General features: G+C 41.5%; 1 protein-coding gene across 1 annotated transcript in view; it reads right to left on the bottom strand.

The window, feature by feature from the left end:
- The window catches only part of Otud7a (OTU deubiquitinase 7A), a 136905-nt gene that overhangs the window by 80094 nt on the left and 34125 nt on the right, over positions 1-22686 (bottom strand). The window lies entirely within an intron of this gene.

The following is a 22686-nucleotide window of genomic DNA, read 5'->3' as shown; positions in this document are numbered from 1 at the left end:
CATGTTCTGTACTTGCATTAAGGAAAGGGCACATTTAGATGTTTAATGACAGCTTTTAATAAGCTCTGAAGCACACATTCATGTTAGGAAGCTGTTTTTAACATACAGTTGAAAGAAAGATCAAAAAGTGGCTGGTATAGAAATCCATCCCAGTTCCCAGAAAACTCACAGTGGATTTTGACAGGATGTATGTACCTGACAAGGTCCCATCCCTTTCCTTTCCTTTCCCTTCCCTTCTCCTCCCTTCTTCCTTCCTCTTCCCTTCCTTCCTCTTTTCTCTTTCCTCCTCCCTCCCTTCCTTCTGTCTCTCTTTTGGTGCTGGTACTTGAACTTGAACTTAGGGCATACATGCTGTCCCTTAGCTTTTTGCATAAATTTGGTACTGTACCAGTTGAGCCAGACCTCCACTTCTGGCTCTTTTAATTGGTTAGAAATAAGAGTTTAGGGTTTCTTTTCTAATGGAAGCAGGTGAATTATCAAATAATATTATGTTAGTGTGTGGTATAGAGTGTTAGAAGTCTAGTTGCGATAGTAAGGAATTGGAAAAGAGGGTAAAGAAGAGGTGATGGGCTGAGGGATGTGTATGGATATGTTTAATGGGACACTCAGAGAAGGGACATGATGGGGTATATTCAATGGGTGAGAAGTCGGACTGGGCAGAGCCACTGAAGCTGGAGAAGCACAGGCAGACACTTGACTGTGAAGTGGGGTATGTGGAGCTGAAGTTTTGGGGGCACTGGAAGCTCCATGGTATTCCTGGTTATTCCTCCGTAAAAGCCTAGGAATCGTAACAGGCTTTGAAGACAGAGATGCAGTACATATGCTCAGAGGCTTCCTGCAGTGGTTGCTCCAAGAGCAGATGGCTGGGGGGAGGGTGGGGAGTGGGAGGAAGAGGAGCTAGGAGATGAGTCAGGAGGCCGCTGTCTCATCCTGAGGGAGGAGAAGAGTCCAGCAAGGATTGTAGGGGTGGGGGTGATGAGGAGTGGCTGGATCCTCATTATATTTTGAAAAATCAATTTTTTAAAAAGAATAAAAAAGAAGGAAATAAACAGGAGGAGGAAGAATCAGAAGATATGAAACAGACAGTAAGAAACTGGTAGAAATATACACGTGTGCCACTAATTAGATTAAATGTAAAGGACCAGATGCTTCAGTTAAAAGCAATAAATTGGCAGATTGAATACAAAATTCAACTATACGCTGGTTATAAAAGACATCTAAAATACAAAGATAAAGAAAGGAGAAAGTAAAAGGGAGGTATGAAATATATTAGGGAAACTATAATACCAGTAATGGAAAATAAATCATGCTCATTAAGTCTGATGAGATAGTCATAGAATATAGAAGATTTTAATGTTCCGTTGACAAACCCAACCTAAAACATATTCACAATCACATTCCACAAGATAATGTTTAGTACAATTGGACATTTAATATAAATGGACATTTTAAACATCTGTCATACTCTAGGATATAAGGAACATCACAAAAATTTCAAAGGACAGAATTGTATAGATTATGTTATCTGATCATACCATAATTAAATTGGAAAGATAATTAGAAAGTCTCCATATGGTCAGAGGGGTCAGACTAAACCCAAGCCTTAGAACAATCTGTAAGATTTGCCCCTGAAGCCAGGGATGTAGTGTTGATTATCCTAGAAGTAAATGGTGGGCCTAAGGGTACGGATCATATTCTGTAGATAATTAACATTCGCCATATTTCAAGGTTAGTGTAAATAAAACAAAGTTGGCAAAAATAACTGTGAAATCCAAAACATAATAGCTCAAGAGTTAAAAAGTAAATCATAACTGAAATACTTGGAATAAAATGTAAAATACTTATAATTTGTATGAAATGAGAAAAGCAACAGGTAGAGGACATTTTATTGCATCTTTATATGTGTATATAAAAGAAAAAAGAACTACAAGCTCATAAACCACATATCTAGTCCAGTGAGTTAGAAAATAATAGCAAAATAAGCATACATGGGCTGGGTGCCGGTAGTTCACACATGTGAACTGGTCAGGAGGCTGGGGTGTGAGTGTCGTGGTTTGAAGTCAGCTCATGCAGGGAAGTCTGTGAGACTCTTATTTCCAATAAACTTCTCAAAAAAAAGGGGGGAAGTGGTGTAGTGGCTCGTGTTAGAGCACTAGACTGAGCAAAAGAAACTTAGGGACAGTGTCCAGGCCCAAAGTTCAAGCCCCAGGATCGGAAAAATAACAACAACAACAACAACAACAACAAAAAACCCCAAAAGGATACAAAAAATCAGAAAGTAACAATAAAGACCAGAAATAAAAAGCAAACAGGAGATACAATCAACAAAATCAACCATTAGTTTTTTGAAAGGAAGGCCAATGGACTAAATGCTTTCTGTGCTTTCACATGCAAACCCTCTGGCCATGAGCGAGCTGTTTCCATGCACAAGTCTCTTGTGGGAGCAGCTACATGCTGAACCACAAAACATGTCTCAAGAAAATTCAAAATGCTGAGACAATACAGAATAGACCCTATGACAGTGATGGAATTATCAAGAAAAGCTCCAAATATTTATGAGCTGAACAACACACAGGTAAATAACTCATGAGTCAGAGGGAAAAATTATAAGAGAATTTTAAACCATAAGATAATGGAAACGTAATGTGTTTTGGCAATACAGTTACAACTGTACTTTGACTAAAATTCACAGTATTGAAACACACACAGGTAAAAGGATTAAAAATCAAGTTTTACCTTAACTATATACAAAAGACAAGCAAGATCAAAGTAAGTTAAAGGAATGAAAGAGAAAAAAGGTAGAGTAGAAAATGAAGAGAACACCCAGAACACTAGCACTTACTTGGGAGGCTGAGGCAGAAGGACTATAAAGTTCAAAGCCAGCCTTAGCAACTTCGTCTCAAAAGAAAATTACCAATAAAAAGAGACAAATGTAATTTAATAAAAAAAATTGGTTAGTAAGATTGGGCAACACTAGTAAGACTGGCGAGGGAGGTCTAGACTGGGGAGAAAAATGTCTCTGACAGGCTCTTACGTTAAAGGCCTAGTTCTGGGCTGGTGGTACCATTTTGGAAAATGATGGAAACTTTCAGAGGTGGGACCTAGCTGGAGGAAGCAGGTGGCTGAGGGGATACCATTGAAGGTTAATACTTGTCCCTAATCCCCTCTCTGCTTCCTGTCTTCTATGAGAAGTGCTGTTTTTCAACACTTTCCCCATCATGACAGAATAAAACCTCTGAAACCATGAACAAAATTAGGCTTTCCTGTCGGATGTTTTGATCATAGTTACATGAAAGTAACTGATACAGAAAAATGGTACCAGAGAAATGGTATCCAGCTGTGACTTACTTGACCTCGTGTCTCTTAGGCCTCTGGAACTAGTTTGTGAGAGGAATTTGTGAGAGTTTGAGAAAACAGGCTAGGGAGAGCCCAGGATGCTTTAAGCAGAACTTGATGGGTGGGATCACAGAAGACCAAAATGTGGATAGAAATGCAGACAGTAATGATTGTGTTCATGAGCTTTGAGGTGGAAATGAGGATTCTATTGGAAACTAGATTAGAGGCTGTTCATATTACATTCTGGCAAAGAATCTGCCTACATTTTGTGTTTCCTGAGTATCTAAGTGAGGTTGCATTTAAAAGTAATGGACCAATTAATTTGGTGGAGGAAATTTCAGACCACAGGCTGTGGCGTGGTTACTGCTGGCTGCTTTGAGCCAGGTTATAGTGAGAATTCAGCTGAGGGTGGGGCTGGGGTGAAGCAGAGCAGAAAGATTTTTTTTTTTAATGTGCCATTTGGTAAGAAATGGAGTAGGTTTAAAGTTGCAGTTGTTTAAAGAGAAAAGAAATCAAGTACTTTGTACATGGACAGTAGAAAAGATACCCTGGGGCACAGAAAGAATTGGCTAGGTGCTACTCATCTTATGATCAGGGTAAAAAGGTATGAACTCATTTAAAAGACTTCTGAGAAGAGAGCTCTGGGGTACCTTAGATATAGAAGGTTGCCACACAGGAAAATGCTTTCCTCAGATTCAGCCACTTGGGGCACTCTGGGAAAACACATTTACTGAGATTATCAGGGCATCTTCTCCCAGCCTGTGCATTCCTCAGTGAGACCAACAGTAGGCGGAGCTACATTACCCAAGAGACACAGTTGTTCTCTAGATATCTAAAGTCGTAAAATGTTATTGTTGCGAATGTTTCAAATACAAAATATTCACTTTAACAATGCATGTATGAGCTGGGTGTTGGTGGTCCACGCCTGTCATCCCAGCTACTCAGGAGGCCCAGATCTGAGGATTCTGATTTGAACACTAGCCTTGAGTGAAACAAACAAACAAAAAACAACTCAGGGACAGAGTCCAGGTCCTGAGTTCAAGCCTCAGGACTGGAAGCAAAAACAAACAAACAAACAAAAAAAAGGAATGAATGAAAGAGGCATGATATTCCATCATGAAATGGAAAGGGAAATCTATTTGTCCACTTCCACGAGTATGTTTCCTAAAATTCAGAATCTGCCATTTTGTCCAGCATCATGGAAGCTCGACATCATATGGCCTAGGAACTGAGTGTCTAGTCCTGAGTAGGGCACCAAGTCCTTCAAAAGAAATTGGCCTGCCTTGTTGAGAAACTGCGATGGAACTTTTTCATGAAAGCCATATGAAAGTTAGTGTGGTTCATGCCTGCTTCCCTAGCTACTTGGGAAAATAAGGAGAATAAGGAAGATAGTGGGTTCAGGTCAGCCCAGGGAAATTATCCCAGACTCCCATCTCAACCCATGGTCCAAACTGAACCAAAATGAAAATAGGGTCTCAATTTTTACCAGACCAAACAAGAAGTGAGATCCTACTTTAAAAAGTCAGGTAAGGCAAAAAGGGCCAGTAGCCAACTGGTGGAACACTTACACAGCAAATGTGAAGCCTTGAGTTCAAAACCCAGTATCACGCCTTCAAAGATACCAACTAAAATGGAGTGCTACACCACGTGACACGGTGAGTCTATTTTTGACACAGTGACTGTCCAGTTTCTCACAAGTCCCAAACCAAATCAACTGCTTACCAGCTTCAAGTTCCCTTTTCCCCTTTTCTGCCATTCCAGATTTTTCTGCACCAATAGCTCTGTCTCCTTCCTAGTCTCATCCTATCCAAACGACATAGTTTCATTCTTCTTTTTGGCTAATACGTGTGTGTGTGTGTGTGTGTGTGTGTGTGTGTGTGTGTGTGTGTATGTGTGTGTGTGTGTGTGCATGTGTGTGTGTGTATGTGTGTGTGTATGTGTGTGTGCGTGTGTGTGTATGTGTGTGTGTGTGTGTATGTGTGTGTGTGTGTGTGTGTGTGTGTGTGCGCATATCACTCTTTATGAATTCATCCACTGATAGGCACGTGGGCTGATTCTGTATTTCTGCTACTATGAACAGAGCTGCTATAAACATGGGTGTTCAGGTATCTTAACTATACATAGACTTGCGTTCCTTTGGATGTATGCCCAGGAGTAGCATAGCAGGACCATATGCTGGGTCTATTTTTAGCTAAGTTTTTAAAAAAAAGAATTTCCATACTGGCTATATTAATTTCTTTTCTCACCAACAGTATATGAAGGTTCCTTCTCCCTCCCCCATCCCGTATCCTCACCAGCATTTGTTGTTATGTGCTTTCTTAATGGAAGATATTTGAAGTACGGTGAAACTCAACCTCAGTGATGCTTGATTTGCATTTCCGTTGTGGTTAAGGATGTTGAACATTTCTTCATGTATTTATTAGCCAGCTAACTCAGCACGAGATTCTAAGGCTGACACGTGAAGGTAGAGTCACTGCTGACCTACGAAGTCAATGATCCTCGCCAGACAACTTGCAGACAACTGCAACCAGAAACATTGATATCGTGGTCTCTACAGGTGGCAGACATCATAATTCCTGGAAAGTGTGTGAAAGCAGGGTGTGGGACCAACCTTCAGAGATTCTCACTCAGCAGGGCTCCAAGGAGAGACCCTCCCCTCAACTGTGAAATTCTAGCAGATCTAGGGACCACAGTTGAGAATCTCTGTCCTCATGTGTCCTAGATACATTTATAGACAAGAACACTTAAAAGAGAGGTCATGAGTGGATCTCAGGACTCCTTAAACAAACAGCAAAGGTTTACTTTTTAAAAATATATAATTTTATTGATATTATTAAGTTGTTGTATAGAGGGATTACCAATTTACAAGTCAGGTCATGAGTACAGTTTCTAGGGGGACAATGTCACTCTTCGCTTTTCCCCAGTTTTCCCCTCGCATTCCCGCTCACAATTACAGAGTTCGTCCATCTTTCACACAGTATATACTGAATAGCATGGTTGCATTTGTTAGGTTTAATTTTGTTTAAAGGAATGAAAGATAGAAAGAAGAGAGAAATTAAGGCAGGGAAGTAAACAGGAAGGGAGAAAACACCAAGAAACAGGCACTTGCCAAGGGTGGAGTAGGGAGAAGGGGAGAGGAGTAGATGAATGCAGAGAAGAAGAGGGGAAGAATGCAGTCAAAATTCTATGTATATGCTACAACATTAAGAAAGGCAATGGGATGGATGGGTTGGGAGGGATGGGTGAGAATGGTGAAAGAGGTGACATTGACCAAGAAGCACTGATTCATAAATTGCTTTGCGAAATAGCAACTCTTTTGTACAACTACTTAAAGATAATAAAAAGAATAAAAAAAACCCATGTATTTTCTGGTGGCAGGGTCAGACTTGTCTTTCTCACTCCTGTTTCAGGGGTCTTTGGGCTTTTTGGTTCTCTCCCTCTTGGCTGATTCTGGCCTGGTGACAGTTATTTCCTTTCTGTGATGAAGGAGGCATGCAATCAGCTGGACTTCGGTGGGGGAGCTTACATTATGGACAGGAATATCACCTCATTTTTCTTCAGCCTCTATGGCATCCGATTGGCCAGAGGGGTACTTCCTGCTAGGACCTGGTCTCACGGAGGTCTCTCTGCTTTTAATTTTCCATTTTTCCTCTATGGTTCATTGTTTCCGCCTTCCCCCTTCCCCCCAATCAGTTCTATTTTAAGAGCACATAAGTAATTCATTCCCATCAGAATGAAGAATTTATGATCAATGAAAGCTATCTTGGATAGTACCAATGGGAAGATGGCAGATGGGAAGAAAATAGCTACAATACCAAAGATGCATGTGCCACAGCCTCTTATGGACCAAACATAGATATATTTTCTTATTAGCAAATAACAATTCTGGAAAAGGCAATGAGGCACATTTCATTAATTCCTCCTGAATTTGTCATCAAAGCTACCCAGGGAAGTCTTAGCAGGATGAATTGTTCCATGTACCTATGATTTATAAAAGGCCACTGAAATTTTCAAAGTATATTTCTCTGATTAAGGATGTAGAGCAACTCTACTTTTGTTTCCTTAGCCTAAGGATTTTCCTGCCTTGTAAAATGACTAATCATATACTTAGCCTGCTTTTCATTTGAACTCCCCTTGGTTTGAGTAAGTTCCTTACATACTTGTTTCTTGATATTACAGGTACTTCTTTGCGATTCATTACTTGACTATTGATACTCTCTCTTCAAGACTTCATTGATCAGAAATTCTTACTTTTGGTGTGATTGAGTTCATGACTTTCTGGCTTAAAACTTGTGTATTTGAAGGTTCACTTAAGAAGTCTTTCCTAATTCTTTATCAATTAATTTTACAGATTTATCTTTTAGGGTTAAACTTATTTTTTTAAACTTTTCTACATGGTATTTGGTGTAGATGCAATTTTGGTTTTCTTTATATAGTTTTTCTTATAAGTAGTTTCTGTATAGATACTTTTCTTATTGATTTGTGGTTCTATCTTAATGTATATTAATCTCTTGTCATTCCTAAGTCTGAGTTTTCATGGGCTGTGCTATGGGCCTGTTTGTACTTTAAGACCACAGTTTTAAATTACTGCAGATTTGTGATATATATATATATATATAATATTTTTTTTGTGTGGGTCATGGGGCTTGAACTTGGTCTTGGACTCTTCAGCTCAAGACTACCACCCTACCCTTAAGCCAAGCCCCACTTCCCATTTTCTAGTTTTCTAGAGGTTAATTGGAGATAAGAGTCTCAGTCCTTTTGTACCCGGGTTGGCTTTGAACCTTGATCCTCAGATTTCAGCCTCTTGAGTAGCGAGGATTACAGGTGTGAGCCACCCTGTCTGGCTATCTCAAAATATGCCAAAGTAAGCTCTCTTTCCAATGACAGCTATTTCTTTAAAGGGATCATTCAATGATAATTGCATCAAGCAGAAAGCAATGTGATAAACGCAGTGATATATTCAAATATCCAAATGCAAAGTGCAAAGCAGTTCTTTTTATGTTTGTCACTACCAACTATCCTTGGTAGAATATGGGAATAGCTTGTTAAATGGGTGATTGATTGATTCATTCATTTAATCTATGTTAGATGCCTACTGTTTGCTAGCTGACATTGTTCTAGAGGTTGAAGACTGAGTAATGAGGAAAAAAAAAGATCTTGCCTTCATGGAACTTGCACTGGAGTGATAAGCATCAGGGAACTACTATTTCTCTTTCTGGTCCAGTGTCTAGGGAAGGCTTTATCTAACAAGGTTCTATGTAAGAGCTCCTACTAGCTCTTCAAATAAATGAATGTGTTAGGTGAAGAGAGCCAATTTTAACTTGTGAAGAAATACAATACTATTGTATCTCTTGAGGTTTATAAGCAACTTAGATACGTGAATCAATTTACTCAAGATTTTATACTCAAGATTTAATTTTGTAAAACGCCAATGCACTTAGCTTAAGTGAAAAACAGGTCATTTCTTCTCCCCCTGCCCCCCCCCCCCCGCCCCGCTCCAGTCTACCCATTGGTATGTCTGTAAATAAAGATCTAAAGAAATAAAGATAAAATGATGTTATAAATGGTCTAAATAATAATATTATTGAGTTGTTTTCATCATGTTTTTAATATTGAAAACTAAAAACTATTCTTTGATGCTGTTTTATTTTTTGGTGTGTGGGGGAACCAAAAGAAATCTAGATGAATTCAGATCTTCCTTCTCTTACGTATGTTAACTGATGAATTAACAGGTCCTTTGGGTCCCTGAAGGAAAAAGCAGACTTTTAGTGGGAATTTCTCAGCATCTCAGCCTCCTGACTAGATGGGATTATAGACCTGGTCTGTGACAGAGTTTTACCCACTAGGCCCTCCTCTTGGAATGGCTGAACTTGCAGTTTGCTCAGAAATAGTTCCAGACAACCAGGTTCAGACATTCTCACTAATCACAGCCACGGAAAGTTATCAAGAGTTAGCCTTGGAGGTTGGTTCTCTACGTTCCCAGGAGGTTTGGGTTGAGAGAAAATAGGCTGATGGTGGCGGGCAAAAAATTGGAGTTCTGTAGCCATGCTAATTATGGCCTGGATAATCCCCTCAGTGTGTCTGGGGGGGGGGGGTTGGAGCAGTGGCCAGCATTCCACTAGGCAGTTTAAAGGACAGAGTGGAGAGTACTGGGCTTGGGCACTGAGTCACCTCCTGCTAGTTACACTCCTCTGCCAGAGAAGAACCAAAACTTCATCAAGAATCACCGGGAGTAAAATGACTCTAATCCCACAAGTGCAGAAGTAGACTTAAGAGGATGACAGTAAGACCTCTGACTATTCGCATCCCAGCAAGGAAACAGCAGGACATCTACCATGTTGTTCTGTCTGCCTGGCCCCTGTGGCCCATGAGCCAGCAGGAGGCCCCAAGGGAAGCCCCATTAGAGTGAGTTCCTGCCACTGACGAGGAGCGAGTCTGCGCTTGGAGATTCCATTTTGCTAGTGGACAGAGAAAAAGGTTCTACATATCTGGAGAAAAAAAGCATGACCTCAGTCTCAAGATCCCTACCTCAAAAAACTGTACAACACATGGTACAACAGACCCCATGTTGGGGCTGGCTGAGCTCTGGGTAGTGGTAGGTGTTTTCCAAGAGGGGACCTCATGTCAAGGAGCCAGCTCCATATCTGTCTGGGGGAAGCACTGTATGAACAAAAAGACCCCGAGTCACAAAGAGTGGTGGGTGATTGGCTGGTTCCTCAAAGAATAGCCCAATATGGCTGGGGTGGAACTGGCCAAGATGAGGCAGGCAGAGACATGTGGATAGAAACGGGGGCTGTGCTGGCTTGTGGGCCGTGGAGGGAGGGAGCACGTCTTTGAGCCACACAGTCGCCTCACGATTATCTAGTTTTACTCTCATTGTATAGGTGAGAAAACACTCGGTTAGGGAAGCAAGATTCCATCTCTAGGCTCCTGGGGGTGGGCTTGGAGCTATGTTTTATGTCCAAATGTTGGTATTCGGCAGCATTCACAAAGCGAAGCCATAATGCTCACCATGATTATGTTTGGAAGTGGGACCTTTATGAAGGAATAAGGTTTACATGAAGTCAGGGATAGGAGATCCCACGCATAAACTCGTGTCCTTACAATAAGAAGAAGCTCTCTCTCCTGTCTATGTGCCTGCATGGGAAACAGACCACATTAGGGCACAGAGAGAAGGTTCCTATGTGAAAGTCTAGACACTGAATTTACCAACACTTTGACCTTGGACTTCCAGACTTCAGGACTGAGAACAATCCATGTCTTTTACATCAACCACCAGTCTTTGTTTTTCTGTGGTGACAGCCCAAGCTCAGTATGACAGGCAGGAATCCAGACCTTTCTGGCTTACATTTAGGTTTTCTCCAACGCCTAGCTGCTTGACCCAGGAGTTGAAGCTTCCTTTCAGCCAAAATATCACAGGCTGGAGGAGGCCAGAGGGCTCCAGGAACACCAGGGCGTCAAGATCTCTTCACACACACAACAGAAGTTTTCCTGCAAGTTAACTGCAGCACCTATATTCTCTGATCTCGGAAACAACACCTTATTCACAGGAGCAAGGAGAGTGTTTATTACTCCAGAAGCTACAGGGAGTAAGTAGGCTGGCATGAGGCGATGATTCAGGCAGAGATCCGGCATGCCATTAGGTGCATGTATCCCATTTGTGGCCTCATGATTATTAATAACCCAAGGCACTTGGTGTACACTGAAAACTCACCCAGGCATATGGACAGAGAAGTCCCCTGTGCATATCAGCTTGCCAACTGGACGCTCCAGATAGCAGACCAAAGGGGCCTCTCCTCTGATGCTGAAGAACTTACAGGGAGTCTTTTGTTGCCTTACAGGAACATGAGTTCATGCTCATAAAATTTAAACTTCACAATACACTGGACACATTTTATTTCATCTCATCTTGGTAACAACAAGTTGTAGATAATGCTGAAGGAAAAACAGGCAGAAAGTTATAGAAAAGTTATTTCAACCCAAGTCCACTGTTTTCTCTCCACTTAGAACAGCCATCTTCCTAACATTGACATACCAATCCAGTTATCCATCCAATCATCTATCCATTTATCTCAACTCCCCCCATCCAATCATCTGTCAATTTATCCATCTACCCACCATTGATTCACTCATTTAATTATCCATTAGTAAGTCCATCCATCCATCCATCCATCCATCCATCCATTCATCATCTACCTACCTACTTACCTAGTTATTTATTAATACATCCATTCATTTATTTATTGATCTTATCACTTACCTTATGTATGCTTGAGGGAATGAGCCTGGGAAATTAGGCAACACAGACTTTCACTCAAGAAATAAAAGCTGAACAAAGAAGCACATCAAATATCTTAGGTTTTTGAGGACTGAAATCCAAGGACAGAGCAGGGCAAAGGACTCAAGAACCTTGCAAAGAACTGACAGAACCTAAGTGGTGGAGGTAGGGTCATAAAAAGGACAGGAGGAAGAAAGAGGTCTGAAGAACATGCCTGAGCCAAGTAACATCTCCTACCAAATGATGAGGCAGGCCTGCCTTATTCCCTGCCAATGCCGGGCATCTGCAGAAGCAAAAGCCTTCTCAAAACACACGGAAGCCTTTTCTTCCAGTAATGTCTCCCATTACTCATCTCCTAACCTAGACACAAAGCCCTTCCCAGTGTAGCCTACACCAAGCCCAGCATCATGTGCCTGGGCTTCTTTCTCTGTCTTCTGCTCTGGCCTCTGCTTCTCAAATGAATCCTCATTAGAGTCTACTCATGCTTTAAACCTGAAAATAATGGTCACTTCCTCCATGAAGTCTTTGAGATTGTCCATACTAGCTCTATTTCTTCTTCCCACAGTCATCCATTTTTTCATTAGAGTGCTCACCATTCCCACTAACTTGAGGGAAACACCAGGTGGGTAGAAACCTGAATACTTCGTGCAGTGTCTTAGAGCTTTTAACTCAGGACCTCAGGAGAGGCCTGACTGAAGAATGGATGGACAGACAGATGGACAGCTATTTTTCTGAATAAGTTTTACCTGCCTTGGATGCCCCAGGTGTGGGAGGCAAAGAATAGGAAAGGGTCAGGAATGCCATGAACAGGAACAGCGTATGGGCCTGATTAGTCCAGGATGGGCTCATATGGAAGCTCAGGGGAGTCTGTTTTACACACAACAGAGGACCCAGAGGCCAGCAGAGATTTATTATACTGTAGGCTCAATAAAATACATACATATTGCTCCAGCTGCAGTCTGTAACCTGTGCTTGGGGTCTTAGTGACCTTCTATGTACTCAGTATACTGAGCACAGGAGTGTCAAGCAAACGATGTGTTCCTGGAGGTTGGGTGTTCTTGAGACTCAAAGTTACCAAGAAATGCACCAAGAATGCAACAGTTACCAGTTGGCAGAGACAGAGCACTTCACACCAAGGCCTCCTTGGCTGGTGGTAGCCTGGGTCCAGGTCTCCTGCTTTGGCTGCATGGAGCTGAGCCTGCATGCAGTCCGTCTTCCCATTCACAGGTCTTACCACCAGAGCTGCAAGGGAGAGGCTGGAAAGGAAAACTACCTCGAGCTCCAATGAGATCCAAGGGAGGATTTCATTTCTTCTAAAGCAGCTGATAAATCAGTAGCTGAGCTCCATGTTGAGTTCTGCTAACATAAGCCAGGGTATCCACAAATTGACCCACCCTTCTTGTGGATTCTCCAGAGCACAAGCATCTTTGGGAACCCACAGACTGCACACCTGCCACACACACACACACACACACACACAGAGACAGACAGACAGACAGACAGACAGATACACACACACACACACACTCCTTAATGCACAGCATTGCCCAGCAGCCTCATTATTTGAAAAGAACAGATTCAGGTTTCCACAAATCGTTCTGGGAAGCAGATACCACCAGGAACTCCACACTGCAATTATTTCTAATGAACAATTACTGGAGCGTTCACCACTAAAACACAAGTGGGATGATGCTGGGCCAGTGGCAGGCAAGCAGAGCTGAGTCAGCCTGGCACTTCTGGGCAGAGCCTAGAGCTCTAAGAGAAACGGGCGGGGGAGACAGGTGCTCTGCTCAACATGTGCTCTGTGTCAGTGCCTGTCCCCGGTGCCCAGGCAGCAGCCCTGAATCTGCCTGCCAGACTGCCAGAATCCCGCACTCCTGGTGCCTGGGGGCTGGGGCTACCAGCACAGACACCGGACTCTACCCGGCTCCCTGCCTCATTTAGGCCAGCAGGGGTAATATCCTAATAGGTATAGAAACATTCTCTTAAAACGCTGAAAATGGTGACAGTGATCAAGGAGCATTGTAGTCACTGCTTAATGGCCACTCTTTTGTACAAGTGAAGATTAAAAAAAAATACAATTGCATTTTTGTCGCATCAGTTATATTTTAAAGTATCATTTAAAAAGTCAGAGAAAAGTCATCAACTTTGTGGGTGCTTTTGTGGTTGTGTGTGTGTGTGCGTGTGTGAGTGTACAGGCAAGGTGATATTTCCTTTCCTTTCCTTCCATAACTGAAATCAATATGTTTTTCAATATGGAAGCTATGATGTGTGAGTGATAGTCTTAGATTTCTACCATAATATTAGTAATACAATAATATGCTTATCATAAATGTAAATTATGGACTACCTATGATATACCTTTCTCTCTCCAATCTCTCCCAAAAGCCATTATTCACACAGCATAGGTTCAAGAATCACATGTATGTTCTTCTAACCAAAAATCACATGTGCCCCATAAAATCACAAAAAGTATAATATAAAACTTTGGAATATATTCATTATTCATTATTCATGTATACCAATAACCATATTGTTGAAATATTTATTCAGTGAATGATGTCAGAAGTCAGCCTGTACACACACATGCACGCATGCACATACACACATATTTGAAGTCTAAATTTCAGCATATGCTATAAAGTTTATTCACTCTCCCATACTGGTTTTTTTTTTTTTGGTGGGTCATGGAGCTTGAACTCAGCCTGGGCACTGTCCCTGAGCTCTTCAGCTCAAGGCTACCACCCTACCCTTGAGCCAAGCCCCACTTCTGTTTTTTTCTAGAGATTAATTGGAGATAAGAGTTTCAGGTCCACCTGTGGATGAGGACATTTGCTTATAGCTGACTTGTAGAACATGACATGTTCCCAACAGGTCTATAGAAGGAATGAGCAAGTTAATGCCAAAAAACAGTTGCAAGGCTTGCTATCCTTTCGATTAGTCAATATACTGCATGTCCTTGAAATGTAGGTATTAGATCTAAATAATACAAGAGCAATGACTCAATACTAAGGTATCCCAGGACACTGACATGAAGTTGGATATATATATATATATATATATATTTCAAGAGAGAAATGTCTATGATAGAATATATGTTCTATAGACATATATTGATATATAGATAGATATGTATCTATGACATACACAGACTCAGCTTAATTTTAATTATGTTCTAAAATTTATGCGCCAGTGATTGCTCATAGAGATTTCTTTTCTTTTCTTTTTTTTTTTTTTTTTGCCAGTCCTGGGCTTGAGCACAGGGCCTGAGCACTGTCCTTGGACTTTCTTAAGGCTAGAGCTCTACCACTTGAACCTCAGCACCACTTCCGGCTTTTTTCTATGTATGTGGTACTGAGGAATCGAACCCAGGTCTTCATGCATGCTAGGCAAGCACTTTAACCACTAGGCCAAACTCCCGGCCCGAGATTTCTTTTCTTGAATGCTTGTTGGTAGAACATGACATTTGAAATATGATGTAAAACTGTGTTAATAAAAACTTTTAATAAAAAAAGTCTCAGGTCCTTTTGTGCCCGGGCTGGCTTTGAACCTTGATCCTCAGATCTCAGCCTCGTGAGTAGCTAGGATTACAGGCATGAGCCACCGCACCCAGCTCCCATACTATTTTTATACATTGGGTTATTTTACATAATAAGCCAAAGTCATAGATGTTTCCTTTTTGTGTGTGTGTGTGTGTGTGCGTGTGTGTGTAGGTCATGGGGCTTGAACTCTGGGCCTGGGCGCTGTCCCTGAACTCTTCAGCTCAAGGCTACCGCCCTATCTCTTGAGCCACAACCCCACTTCCCATTTTCTAGTGATTAATTGGAGATAAGAGTCTCGTGTTCTTTAGTGCCCAGGCTGGCTTTGAACTTAGATCCTCAGATCTCAGCCTCCTCAGTGGCTAGGATTACAGGCCTGAGCCACCACACCCAGTTTCTTCTTTTTCTTTCTTTCTTTCTTTCTTTCTTTCTTTCTTTCTTTCTTTCTTTCTTTCTTTCTTTCTCTTCCTTCCTTTCTTTCTTTCTTTTTTTTTAAATCCAGTCTTTGGAAGGCAGAGATTGCTTCGGGTCAAATTCCTTAGGCCTGAATCCAACCCAGCTAGGAGCTGATGTGAATACTACATGGGATTGTCAGGCCATGCTGGACTTTAAAGGGAAAAGAATCCCCAGAAACCACAGTCAGGAAGAAGGCATCATCCCTGGTTTTTGGGTCCCTCTTGTTGACTTTCAGGCTGAGGGAGAGAAGGATCAATAAATGGGTCTGTTTGCTTTTATGGGTAAGACTTCACTAAAGCAGAGCATTCTCAGATGAATGCAAATAACACAGTTGGAAACCACTCCATTCCCAAAGATCATGTCCTAGAGAAGGAGACAAAACTCACAGTAGCCCCTGTGGGCAGGTCATTCCGTGGTAAATGGATACAAAGGCTATTATTTTCTAATTTTTAGGCCAGGAAAAATTAAAACAAGTATTGTCTTTTTTTCCACACATTTCCTGCTACCTGCTGCTCAGGCTGCAGGAATAAAACATTTTCCTAACTCTCAGTCCTTTCAAATGTCTTAAGTGAATTGTAAAACAACAAGCGGCCATTTGCTAAAATGTCAGTTTTCTTTCCATTTTTCTCTACTCACAAAACATTTCTTAAAAATTGTGTACTGCATTCCAGGCTTGTTTCTTACTGTCCTCAAGACACTGATAGATGAGAATATCCTGCAAACAGACCATCCACCCACCACTCTGTGCATGGCAACCAAACTGCCCAGAAGTCTCAGGAATGCCTCTTCTCTTTCTGGAGAGACTGGGGGTAGAGGGAGGTGTCAGATCATTTACCTTTTAGTTTCCTTTTAATTTATTTGATTTTTAGCATCAATTAGAGCTACAAGGGGGCTTTATTTTGATATGTCCATACATGCCTACCTGATCAGACTCATTCCTCCATTACTCCCTCTACCCCTCTTCCCAAAGCAATCTCAACAAGCTTCACTGTTCTGTTTTCACACATTCACACAAAGTATATGGACCACATTCCTGCCTCTCCTTCACCTTATCTCTTCACTTTCTTCATTCCCCCTAATTCCTGTACCAAAGACCTGTTTTATATTCCTGTTGTTCGTGTGTGTGTGTGTGTGTGTGTGTGTGTGTGTGTGTATTTTAGTGTGTGCTAATTGTTCAAAGGTGTTTAACCACAACGTTTCATAATGAACGTACGGTAATTTAATCAGATTGATCCTTATTTGCTATTCACATTTTCTCCATTTCATCTAACTTTCTCCCCGCTTCCCCATCATTTAAGAGCTTTCTGTGAGTTTATGATTTCTTCACCAATAGGCATGATATTTCTATATTGATTACCCTCTAACATTCTCTTTTCCTTCCTCATCTAACCTTCCACAGTCATACAATTATAAATATGTTTTCTCTCATACACACACATACACACACTTGTATATACATGATTCTGTGTGTTTTATGTATATGCTTATCTTTTAAGTCTAGCATTCATATATGGGAGAAAATAAACAGTTTTTGTCCTTCTGGCTTACTTTATTTAACATGATCATATTCAGTTTCATCTATTTCCCTGCAAATGATATATCATTCTTTGTGGCTAAATAATACTCCATCATATATATATATATATGTATATATATATATATATGAATGAAAGACATTTCCTCAATCCATTCCTCAGAAATACACGATAAAGTGTTCAGAATCCCAAACTAAAAGGTAAATGAAAGTCAAAATGACATTTAGATTTCATCTCACTTCAATCAGAATGACCATCATCAACAACACAAACAACAAATGCTGGTGGGGACGTGGGGTAAAAGGAGCTTTGTATGCTGCTGATTAGAATATAAAGTAGAACAACTACTGTGGAAATCAGGAGAAAGGCACCATATAATCCAATGAAACCACTTGTGGGCATGTGACTGGAAGAATGTAAACCAAAATACAATAGAGGCACTTGCTCATGACCGTGCTCATAGTGACAATATTTGTAATAGCTAGACTCTTTTTGAATTATCCATCTTGCCCTCAGCTGACTCCATGTGGAACAAAATTTCCCATTTCTTTTCTACACATGCTGCAGAGTGCCATGGCTGAAGTCACAGCCTTTTAATTATAACTTGAAAGCTTAGCTGTCTGAGGTCTGTCACCCTTTGCTCAGGAAGTTTCTGTAGCTGCAGTGAGTCACAGAAGTGTCCTCCACTGAGACCATCTGACAGCAGGGTTCTTTTTGCCAGTGATCTCCATGGTCTTTGTGGGGTCCAGATAGGAGAAAGGCCAGTAGAGACTCCGAGGACCGATAATGGGCACTAAAATACAGTGGAAGAAGGACTCATTCCAATGTTCTATACAGCACAGTAGGGTGAATATATAATTTTTTTCCTTTAATGATATATTTTAGAATTATAAGAAGCTGAATTTCTCAATATATTGAAATGATTAATGTTTAAGAAACTGGAAATGCTAACTGCCCTGATTTGATTATTGCAAATTGTATATATGTAGCAAGTGATCTACTATGCCCTATAAACACGCACAAATATTATGTATCAATTAAAAATTGCTTGAAAAAATCTTTAAAAAGTACACGACAGAAAAAGCCTTGAGTTCTCCCCTTGGAGCAGTACAATGCAACTGGGCTTGTCTACTATAGAAATCTGAAACTTTTTCTTGGGTGCTGACACAGGGATGACGGGGAGATGCAGTCTAGAATCCTTCCCAAGCTCATTCGAGTGGAGTGTAAGTGGGGTAAGAGATAAGACACATACAGTTTTTTCCTGAACTTGATGAATACAATTTCATTTATGAATATAATTTCATTTTCTCCCCTGCTGTCCAAGTGTGCCTGAGAGAAGCTCATCCATGTAACCTTAAATCAACCTTAAACTCTGGCTTTCATAGTTTACTAAAAGCTCCTGGGACCTCCAATGGACACCAGAAAGTAGAATCTCCTGGCATAGAACCAGGATCTTCACCCTTTCCGAAGTTCAGAGCCAGCTTCCTGCTCCTTCTGGTCTTGCTTCCTTGTGGCTGTCCTCCTCACTCCTCCCCTCTCTTTGGTACAGGACCCCTGGGTGTGACACTTATGTGTACACTCCCCTGTCTCCCTCACGAGGACGCTCAGGGCTGGAGCAGAAAGTCAGGCAAGGTTTAGGGTGGTGTGGAGTCTTGCCCAGAAAGTCATCATGGTGGCAACTCCACACATAACATGCTGCTAGAACTGGACATTACCTGTAGGGACCCAGACCAGCTATAAGGCTGCCAAGTTTTAACCCTCCTCCTCCACACTTGTACAGCCCACTTTAGTTGAAGCTACTTCTGTGAGCTTCTAGAACTGCTTACAATGTATGAAAGTGACTGCTAATGAAATAATGGGTGTGATATGTAACAATCACCCATACTGCTCCATCCAGAGGCTAGGGAGGAAGTCAGGCTTCAGAAAGCATCTATGTGCAGAGGCATTTGAGATGTCTCAGGATAAGCTAAACCACAGAACTTCTAGGAGCCACCCTTATCCTGCCTGCCTCCCTTCTTACATGGCCACGAGAAGGTGACAGTACGATGAGCTAGCTCATCAGCATCTAGGATTGGCTGGAAGGCTGGTGAACAGCTGCCCAGAGGGCCTACCATTCCCGACTCTGCCATGCACAGAAAAGACTGTTAAGGCTTATTTACAATTCACGGAACAAAACACTCCAGAGATGCTGACAGCCTTGTTACCTGGAGAAGACGAACTACATTTATGTGGCTACATTTAGCCACAACCTGCCCATCTTCCTCAGAATCCAACAATAAAAATAATGAGCAACAAATATCTACATGCAATCTATTAATACAAATTAGTGAGAAAACACTCTCAGCAACCAAGCCTGGAAAGAGACAGGGTCATTCAGATGAATGAATGCTTCCCAGTCTCCCTTGGTTTTGTAAAATTGCCCATATTAACATATTATTTAAAGCAGCTTTTAAAGAAGGTTTCTATATGGAAAATAACCCAAGATTTTTAGAGACTTGGACATTTTCTACAGGTTTTGGAATTACACTCCAACTAACATATCATGATCATGGCAGTGAGCTGCATATTGTTTTATGCAAAACTCTTGGTTTCCAGACTCTAAACCTCTAGGGCTTCATTCACTCCAGAGGTAATTTTCTAGTGCTATGAGTTTGGGTATGAGTTTTTTTTTTTGCTAGTGTTAACACTATTTTCTGAGTTTCATTCAACCTGAAAAGTGTGTGGCTCATCTTGCAGTAATTGCTGCATCTCTGGACAGGAACTTTTCCCTGGAGTCTCATTTATGTGCCTTCTAGAAGTTTAAAAAAGAAGCACGTTTGCCCCAATGAGAGCTCATTCTCATGAATCAGTAGGTCTATCAATTTTTACCAGCATATAGTTACAAAAAGATGATCTTAGCCAACCTCTCACACCCACTGGAAAATAAGTCAAGCTCAATTGAGTCAGTTTAGTATATCAAGCAAGGCATTCAATATTTGTGTGATTAAAAAAGATCTATTAAAATTTTTACTTAAAGTCTAATTTTTCTAAGGAGACCTTGCAGACGAGAGTACTTAGAGCCCAGCCCAGGAGCACTCCCAGTGACCACTGAGCCCGCAGTGCAAAGGCCGAGCTCAACCTCTGAGCCGTCTTCAAATGCCTAAATCCACATATAGAAAACAATTCTCATTGTGAAAAAGAGACAAAGTTATCAAAATAGGCTATCAATAGTCATAGCCACACAGCAATTTACAATCTTAGAGACACAAGTTAAATCCAGAGAGCTGAGTTTCTCCACACCCTAACCTTGTCCCTGCAGAACCAGCTCTGAGCACATGGCCCGAACCCCAGGGGAGTCAGCAGAGCACAAAGAGCACGACCTCTATCTCCACTCCTACTCTATTTCCCATCAACTCAGGTGTGCTGTGTGTGTGTGTGCTGTGTGTGTGTGTGTGTGTGCATAAGCATTTGTTTTTCTAAGGAATGAGGCCTCATGTGCCATCCAATCTCCTTCCCCATTCTCACTGACAGATTTCATAACTGTCCTGGGCAAATGCAAATCCTTTTCTCCTCAGTTCCTTTGTGCTGGGCAACGTGGAAACTGCCTTATTCAATCCCGCTACACATTTACCAGAATGAGAGGAGAAATTGAGCCAAGAGGCTAACTTCCCCACATTAGCTTCAGCTCAAAGAAGTCTCCCCACACCTGAATGCAAGCTCTACATTGTTCTTATATGGAAATTTGGTGTGATACATACACATACACATACACAGACACAGACACAGACACACACACATACACACACACACACACACACACACACACACACACACACACACAGTCTTTTCTTCTTGGTACTGGGGATCAAATCCAGGATGTTGCACTTGCTAGGCAAGTACTGTGCCACTGAGGTACATTCTAGCCTGGGATCTTACATTCTTATTGAAGTAAAATCATGCTAAATCATACACCAGCACAAATGAATACAAATATATCAGAGAGTGACCCTCGTAGGCTGATGGCAGTCTTATGTTCTTTTACTTGGAAGTCTTACCACAAATTTAAGAGAAATCAACCCACCAGAAAGCCTCTGTAGTCAATCTCTAGGCTCTCCCCTGTCTATGTGTGCCTAATGATGCCATATCCACTTGTCTGTTGACACACATACCAGAGTGTAGCACTTGTACACAAAAAGCATTTGGAAGACAGAAAATCCAAACATAACATTGTGTTACACAAAGTAAGCCAATACATGCCCATATGTGATCAGGTAAAAAGTTGTATGCCAGCCAGGAGTTTGGCCTAGTGGTAGAGTGCTTGCCTAGCATGCACAAAGACCCAGGTTCAAGTCCTTGGTACTATATATATAGAAAAAGCCAGAAGTGGTGATGTGGCTCAAGTGATGAAGTGCTAGCCATGAGAAAACCCAAGGACATTGCTCAGGCCCTGAGCTCAAGCCCAGGACTGGCAAAAAAAAAAAAAGTTGTATGCCGAGAAAGATGGAAAGGAAACCAATGTCCAAATGTAGTCCAAGGAGAACAATGCAGAAATGTCAAAGCATCAGCAGGTGCCAGGATAAATCATGAAAGACAAGCAGTAAATCAGCAAAGCCATCTTCCTACTTGAGTAAAACTCAGCCTTTCTGTTTCCTGGCGGCTGCGTGGTGAGCTACATTTCTCACAACACTGTTAGGCAGCTGTAACAGTGTTCACTATCGTCTCAGTGGAGACCCAGTCCAGAAGAGCACTTGCAGGAGCCCCTGCTGAGAAATACTTTTCAAAAAATGGAATCTGTGGAAGCAAAAGAAGGTACTTGACTCTGAGGTCCAGCCTGGGTGTGTGGGTTGATTTCTTTTTAAAATCCTACCCGCTAGTCTTGGTTAGTATCAGCCCTGGGGGTATCTTTATATATTTAGGAATTTAGAAATAGAAGAATCTAGTGTGTGTGTTTCTTTGTTCATATTTTGTGGTGACTCTTCCACTTTAAGAATACCAGAGCACAGCCTCTTTGTCTTATACTCTCAGTAGGAGCCTATCTGGAGATGCAGAAAAGCCCAGCTGAGAACTCCACTATTATGAACTTCAAATTCTTATGCTGGAGTGTTAAGTCCCAATGTGACTATATTTGGAGGTGGACCTTTAAAGTGGTCCCTAAGGTTAATGAGTCATAAGGATGAGGCCCTAGGCAACAGGATTAGAGTCCTTATAAGAAAAGGAAAAGGTAATAGGTTTGCTTACTTTTTCTCTGAGTGTGAACAAGGAAGACACTATAAAGATACAGCAAAAGGTGGCTTTCTCCAAGCCAAGGAGGGGGGGGGACCTCACCAGAATCCAATCTGCATATGCCTAAATAGGGGGCTTCTTAGCCTCCAGAACTATCAGAAAATAAATATCTAGCATTACTTCACTATGGCAGTCTGCATAGATGAAGACATAACCACCTGAACAGGTAATGCCAGAATTCCCTATGTTTACTGCTGCAGAGACCTTTCAGCAATGGTGCTGGGGCTGATCCATGGAGGTAAAGACTAAGATAACCCTTTAGGAATTCCACTTGACA

This window comes from Megascapheus bottae, chromosome 30 (assembly GCF_031878675.1).
Source record: "Megascapheus bottae isolate mThoBot1 chromosome 30, mThoBot2.hap1, whole genome shotgun sequence".
NCBI classification, from domain to species: domain Eukaryota; kingdom Metazoa; phylum Chordata; class Mammalia; order Rodentia; family Geomyidae; genus Megascapheus; species Megascapheus bottae.
This window is presented reverse-complemented; position numbering and strand designations above follow the sequence as displayed.